Raw genomic sequence first — 8,584 nt, forward strand, 5'->3', positions numbered from 1 at the left:
ATGTATGCATGTATGTATGTATGCATGTATCTATGTATGTATGTATGTATGTATGTATGTATGTATGTATGTATGTATGCATGTATGCATGTATGTATGCATGTATGTATGCATGTATGTATGCATGTGTGTATGTATGTATGAAGATTTTAATCAATAAATTACATCAATAACTCAATGATGACACTTTGAATGTTTTTTTATAATTGTTTACGTATCGTTTCTCTGTTTGTTTATTTTTATATTCTTTATTACGCTTCTTCTTATCGTGTTTTATATTTTCTCATTATTTTCGTAACGTTTTTTTTATTTATTACTTTTAACATTTTTTAAGTACTTCTTATGATTATGTATTTATATTTGTTGGCTGTGTAGTTAAGACACACGTTTTGAAATCACATGATTTGTGGTTCAGTCCCACTGCACGGTACTTTGAGCAAATGTCTTCTACTGTAAACCTTAGGGCGACTAATATCTTGTGAATGATTACGTTCGACAGAAACTGTGAGGAAGCCTGTTACATGTGTGTGTGTGTGTGTGTGTTTGCTCCTTCTTCCACCGCTTGAAAACCGGTGTTGGTTCATTTGCATTCCCATAATTCAGCGATTCTGCAAAACGAATCCGATAAAATAAATACCAGGCTTGGTATTTATTTTATTTATAAAATTTCTGTATTTATTTTATTTATAAAATTTCTGTATTCATTTTACTCTTTTACTTGTTTCAGTCATTTGACTGTGGCCATGCTGGAGCACCGCCTTTAGTTGATCGAGCAAATCGACCCCAGGACTTATTCTTTCTAAGCCTAGTACTTATTCTATCATTCTCTTTTGCGGAACCGCTAAGTTACGGCGACGTAAACACACCAGCATCGGTTGTCAAGCGATGTTGGGGGGAACAAACACAGACACAAAACATACACACACACACACACACACACACACACACACACACACACACACACACACACATATATATATATATATATATATATATATATATATATACATATATACGACGGGCTTCTTTCAGTTTCCGTCTACCAAATCCACTCACAAGGCTTTGGTCAGCCCGAGGCTATAGTAGAAGACACTTGCCCAAGGTGCCACGCAGTGGGACTGAACCCGGAACCATGTTGTTGGTAAGCAAGCTACTTACCACACAGCCACCCCAGTACTGGGGTCGATTTACACGACTAGACCCTTCAAGGCGGTGCCCCAGCACAGCCGCAGTTCAATGACTAAAACACGTAAAAGATAATTAATAAAAAGTCTGTTTACACCTGCGTTACTTAACATTCTTATAAATATTTATATACCTTTAATAAAATTATTTGTTTAGTGTTTTTCTCTATCTTCATTCAATTAAGTAACTGTTTACTAAAGGTTTTTGTTCTATCTACTTTGTTGTCTATGTTTGCGTATAAAACATTAATATTGGGCTGTCCGGAAAGTTCGTGCCGATTTTTAAAGGAAAGAAAAATGTCAATAAATACTTGCCATTACATTTTTAATCAACCAAATATGAACCTTTTTCTTGCACAATGCGTCTCCATCTTTCCTTTAACTTGAAAATACCCTCTTCCCAGAATTGAGGTGGTTTCATGGCAAAGAATTCATCAAGGCATCTTTTTACGTCATCCAAGGAATTGAAATTTTTACCATTAAGTCTATTCTGCAGAGACCTCAATAAGTGGAAATCCGAAGGAGCAATATCTGGTGAATATGGAGGGTGGGGGTAACACATCCCAGCCGAGCTGCAGCAATTTTTGTCTGGTTCCCAAAGCATCAAGTGCCGAAAATGAAATTTCTTATCTTCCATTTTAAAGGGTTGCAGAATTAACACAGATAATAGGAACATAAATCTTCTTCCACGAAAAGATAGCTTAAACTGTGCTCTAAATAGAGGTGTAGTCAAATCCTATTTTATGGACCCAACCACGTTCTAAAATAAGTCGAAAGGTAAGCTACTATAAATCGGCACGAACTTTCTGGATAACCCAATAAAACGTGGAATACAAGAGAAAATGGCGGCCTGTATCGGCAAAATAAATATGCAGTGTTGCTCATGCTTTAAGATAATCACAAGTCATTGGTCGGCGATCCGTGGCCGAAGTAGAAGAACCTTACCCAAGATAAACACTGCAGTGAGAACTGAACCCAATACCATGTGGTTCAAAGAGAAGATTCTTAACACATGGGCGCGCGTGCACACACACACACACACACACACACACACACACATAATGCCGAGTGATTCATTCACTTTTTGAAAAAAGTAGAACAGGTGTTGCTTTGAAACATTTTCTGGGAGGTAGGGTTGTTTTTTTTGTTTGCTTGCTTGTTTGTTTTATAGAATAAGTACTAGGCTTTCAAAGAATAAGTCCCGGGGTCGATTTCCTCGACTAAAGGCGGTGCTCCAGCATGGCCGCTGTCAAATGACTGAAACAAGTAAAAGAGCAAAAGAGTAAAAATAATATTTTCTGCTATAGGTACGAGACCTGAAATTTTGAGGAGGTGGGGTCTAGTCTATATACATTGACCCCCGGCTGTGTTCAACTGGTCTTTGTTTCATCGACCCAGAGAGAATAAAAGGTAAAGTTGATTTTGGCGGAATTTCTACTCAGAACATAAAGACGGACGAAAGCTACTAAGCATTTTGTCCGGCATGCTAACGATTCTTATTTCTTTACTGCCCACAAGGGGCTATTTCTGGAGCAACGTGAAATGAATTGTTTTGCTCAAGAACACAACGCGTCACCCGGTCCAGAAATCGAAACCACAATCTTACGTTCATGAGTCCAACACCCTAACCACTAAGCCACGCGCCTCCACCATATAATGTAAAGTCGACCTCGGCGGAATTTGAACTCAGAACGTAAAGAGGGATGAAAGACGCCCTGCATGCTAACGATTCTGCCAGCCTACCAATAATAAGAATAACCCTTTCTTATTTTGGCAGGCCAGCAACTTTGAGGGGTGGGGAAGTCGATTACATCGAACCCAGTGCGTCCCTGGTATTCATTTTATTGACCCCGAAAGGATGAAAGGCAAAGTCGACCTCGGCGGAATTTGAACTCAGAATATAAAGTCGGGTGAAATGCCGCTAAGCATTTTATCCGGTGTGCTAAGCTCGCCAATAATAATAATTATTGTTACATTTGCGTAGGCTTTTTACATGTTATATTATTTACCTAATTTCACAAGAGTCATTCTTCTTTCAAACAAAGGACCAAATACGCCTATCGAACTCAACCTGGCCGCTTATGTTGTAATTCTGAAACCCTGGAACTGGGTGTGGGTGGTACCCTGTGGTGAGGTAGCGTTACACGATAGCAACAACCACAAGACACAAAGGATAAATATTTTAAAAAAATTATTTGTGATATTCAATACATTCGTACGTTCCACCACATGGATTACCGGTGGAACATTGCCATCAAAAATACCACTAAATGCAATCACAATAGGTCTGACTGTTGTTTACGACAGAAGGCAAAATTTGTGCGTTGTCCAACGGATATGAGTATTTCATTGAAAATCAATGAAAAAAAATGAGAACATTTATTGATAAATGTTGCTTTACCAAGATTATAAATTTACACTTATACCTATAATAATGAGCTAACTCTAAAGGCGGCGAGCTGGCAGAATCGTTACCGCGCCGGCAAAGATACATAACAGCATTTCGTTCGTCTTCACGTTCAAATTACGTCAACGTTGTCTTTGCCTTTTGGAATCGCCGGCCTGGCTTGACAAAATTTCTTACTGGTGCAATAGTTTACATTATAGTATCACCTTAACCCTTCGTGGTGGAGGCGTGTGGTTTAGTGGTTAGGGTGTCAGCATCATGATCGTAAGATTGTGGTTTCGATTCCTGAACCGAGCGACGCGTTGTGTTCTTGAGCAAAACACTTCATTTCACGTTGCTCCAGTCCACTCAGCTGGCAAAAATGAGTACCGCTGCGATGGACTGGCGTCCCGTCCAACTGAGGAACACATACGCCATAGAAACCGGGCTCATGAGCCTAGCTAGGCTTTAAAAGGGCGCATTTTATTTTTAACCCTTCGTGGGCCGGCGGGGTTGGAATTACACAAAAGGCCATTGGGGGTACCCTTTTATTTTTGCGCATTTCCGCACTGTCCATAAAGTAATATTTCTTTAATTTTAATTCCGCAGAGGTCGACTTCACCTTTCATCCTTTCGGAGGCGATAAATTAAGTACCAGTTGCGTACTGGAGTCGATCTAGTCGACTGGCCTCGCATACCCACCCACCCCACTCAAATTTTGGGCCTTGTGCCTAGTGTAGAAAATAATATTTGTTCAATCTTGTGTATATGTGTGAGTGCATGATACAGAACAAGAAATTTAGCACTTTTTTTTATAGTTTTATAAACTATACATACTAAATATACATGCTATACATAATATACATACTAAATATATATACTAAATAGATATATTAAATATAAATATACATACTAATTATAAAATAAAGCATTAAAAAGTATATCAATTCATACCAGTAAAAATACGAAGAAAATTGATTATAGTTCATCAGAATATCTGAAAAAAGAACAGAAAAAAATAATTTCACAGGCGTAGGAATGGCTGTGGTAAGTAGCTTGCTTACCAACCACATGGTTCCGGGCTCAGTTCCACTGCGTGGCACCTTGGACAAGTGTCTTCTACTATAGCCTCGAGCCGACCAAAGCCTTGTGAGTGGATTTGGTAGACGGAAACTGAAAGAAACCCGTCGTATATGTATATATATATATATGTGTGTATGTATGTGTTTGTCTGTGTTTGTCCCCCAACATCGCTTGACAACCGATGCTGGTGTGTTTACGTCCCCGTAACTTAGCGGTTTTGCAAAAGAGACCGATAGGATAAGTACTAGGCTTAGAAAGAATAAGTCCTGGGGTCGATTTTCTCGATCGACTAAAAGCGATGCTCCAGCATGGCCACTGTCAAATGACTGAAACAAGTAAAAGAGTAAAAGGGTAAAAGAGAGAAGGCCAATGAGGTCCAGTTGGCCCCCAATGACCATATTTTATGCTATAACATTCATATGACTGGAAATTCTTAACTCAAAATTTGTACGAGCATACATGAACTATTGACAATAAGAGTCATGAGATATAAAATCATTTAAGTAAAAAATATAAAAGTTGCATAACTTTTAAAATTCTCTGGGGTCCCAAGAGACACCGCCGGCCCACGAAGGGTTAAAGGCAAGGATCTGAATGACAATTCAGATAGTGGAAATAATTAGTTCATAACAAGTTTGGTGGGACAGAATTCCTTTTTTTTTAAAGAAAATGGTGATATTCAAACAGCTCCACATTTGCATTGGTAGTCTGATATGAACATATTTTGTGCTATGTGTTTTTATTTGTACTTACAATTATTTTATCACTATGAAATATTGCGCTTATGATATCAGAGTAAATTCTTCAATATTAGCTTATTGGAGAGATAATGTTAAAATGCAAGGGAAAAATATATCATCAATTATGATATTTTTTTTATTTTTCACCTTTTTCAGTCACTGATCTACGGCCACCCAGAGACACCCACCTTGAAAGGGTTTTGTTGAGCAGATGGACCTCAGTAGTTATTTTTTAAAATTCTTGGCCAAACAGTGGGAGAATGGATAACACAAATACAACACACACACATACATATATATATATATATATATATATATATTATATATATATATATGAGTGCGTGTGTGTGTGTGTGTGTGTGTGTGTGTGTTTAACGGGCTTCCACACGGGTTCTGTCTACCAAATTCTCTCACGAAGAAGCATTGATTGGCCCGGGGTTATACTAGAAGGCACATGCCCAAGATTCTGTGAAGTTGGACTGAACTCAAAACCTCGGTGTTGCAAAGCGATCTTCTTAACCACAAAGCTGTCCCTGCGCCTGTCAAAATTTATATTATTATTATTTTTTTATTATTATTATTATTATTATTATTATTATGATTATTATTATTATTATTATCATCATCATCATCATCATCATCATCATCATCATCATCATCATCATCATCATCATATATGAATAAAACCCACACACTCAGGAAACTTAAGTGAAGCAGTCAAAATTTCAAGGAAAGGTTAAATGCATAAAATAGCTGCATAAATTATGATAATTGTTTTAGAATTTAACGTGTATAAGGAACCCTTTTTTGTCAAAAATTAGGTAAAAAAAATATGGGAATTTTTTTATACCTGGATAGTTTTATAATCCTTTACATAACTTTTTCCCAAATTTTAAGCCCCAAAAATTTAGGGGTTAAAATACGGTAATTAGTGTGTTGCAGATCTATAACGTGATTCGAACTTGGAACTTCTTGGTTTCCGAACACGAAATATTGTATCCGGTATTTTGTCGTGCCAGCAAAAACTGACCAATGGTTTCCTAGGAATTTTGGAATCTGGTCAAAACAGCTCGTAGATGTGATGACGTCAAGAAAAAACTAAACCGTGACGAGCAACGATCATACATTACATTCTTTGAGTGACGTCAACAAAAATTCAAACGAATCCAAAATTGTCGATTGGAAAAATCAGTCAAGCTTTGATTATGTTAATCACAGTCAGTAAAGTGAGTAGCGAACAATAAAGTCAGACGAATACAGAATTATATTTGGCCGGGTCAGAGGTCAGTGTGCAACGAACTGATACCGGTAGACAAGATGCTAAATACAGATAAATTACAGACAATAGAAGCTGATAGACAGAGTCATGAACAACGAAGCATCGCTGCAAACGAAATTCGAAATTCCTTCTCTTATAACAACCACCGAAAGGCTAACAAAACTTCTGCCATGCGAATAATTTCGGCTGATTCTGTTTTGACAGAAAGACGTGAACGCTACACTAGTTAACCACTCCAGTATATCAACACTAATCACCACACAGAAAAATTCCAACATAATAGAGTGAAATGGACTCTGTTTCACTTTTTGATTTTTGTTGTTGCTTGTTTTCTTTTCTTTTTCTTTTTTTTTTCTTCCGGGCCTAAGTGTCTGGCTTTTCTTTCTAAAGTATAAAAGGTAACAATAAGTATATGATTTCAACTCATATTCACATCATCAACTTCGGCTTATTATGAGGCGGCGAGCTGGCAGAGACGTTAGCACACCGGCGAAATGTTTAGCGGCATTTCGTCTGCCATTACATTCTGAGTTCAAATTCCGCCGAGGTCGACTTTGCCTTTCACCCTTTCGAGGTCGATAAATTTAGTACCAGTTACGCACTGGGGTCGATGTAATCGACCTAACCCCTTTGTCTGCCCTTGTTTGTCCCCTCTGTGGGCAATAAAGAAATGTGTATATGATTTCAACTCATATTCACATCATCGGCTTCGGTTTATAATGAGGCGGCGAGCTGGCAGAAACGTTAGCACACCGGCGAAATGTTTACCGGCATTTCGTCTGCCGCTACGTTCTGAGTTCAAATTCCGCCGAGGTCGACTTTGCCTTTCACCCTTTCGGAGTCGATAAATTTAGTACCAGTTATGCACTGGGGTCGATGTAATCGACCTAACCCCTTTGTCTGATCTTGTTTGTCCCCTCTGTGTTTAACCCCTTGTGGGCAATAAAGAAATAATAATAAAAACTTCGGCTTATTACCATATCATTACAAATGTTTGAAACATTTGAGATATTTGTCATTTGTTTTATCAAATCTGCTGTAGTACAAACGAGTACTTCTCAATTTTGGTTCGTTATGATTGCAGAATGAACATGTTTTTGTACAGAAATATTAGCCGGAAGTAAATCACAATAAAAGAAGACACGAAGTGGAAACGAGGAACTGGTGATACAGATTATATTTCTTTACTACCCACAAGGGGCTAAACATAGAGGGGACAAACAAGGACAGACAGAGGGATTAAGTCGATTACATCGACACCAGTGCGTAACTGGTACTTAATTTATCGACCCCGAAAAGATGAAAGGCAAAGTCGACCTCGGCGGAATTTGAACTCAGAACGTAACGGCAGTACGAAATACGGCTACGCATTTCGCCCGGCGTGCTAACGTTTCTGCCAGCTCGCCGCCTTTACTGGTGATACAGATTAACATGTATCTTGTAGTGCCAAGATACCAGGGAAACTAGTATAATGGTAGATGATCGTTTTCATACTTCTTTGACTTAATGTCTTATACGCGTCTCATTTTTTGGACAGCAACCTTGAAGTATTTTCGTTGAACAAATCAATCCCAGTACTTACTTCTCCTAAAGCCGTTGCCGAACCGGTAACTCATTGGGACACAAACATACGAAACAGTGGTCCAGTAGGGCGGTGGTGGGGAACAAATGCAAATACAAGTCGTGACAAAGTATAATAAATATTCCTCACACTAATGAAAATGACAATACATAAATTTAATTATAATTACTATGGTTATAATTTTTTCTTACATACTTGTATTGTCCTTTGAAACGCGCGTATGTATTGAATCCTATTTTGTATTAGATCTGATTTTGATTCAACATATTTCCTCCTCCATTTTTCTATAATTGTTTATGGTATTTTTATACCTATAACGGTATTTTCCAA

Source organism: Octopus sinensis, linkage group LG13, assembly GCF_006345805.1.
Source record: "Octopus sinensis linkage group LG13, ASM634580v1, whole genome shotgun sequence".
Lineage (NCBI taxonomy): Eukaryota > Metazoa > Mollusca > Cephalopoda > Octopoda > Octopodidae > Octopus > Octopus sinensis.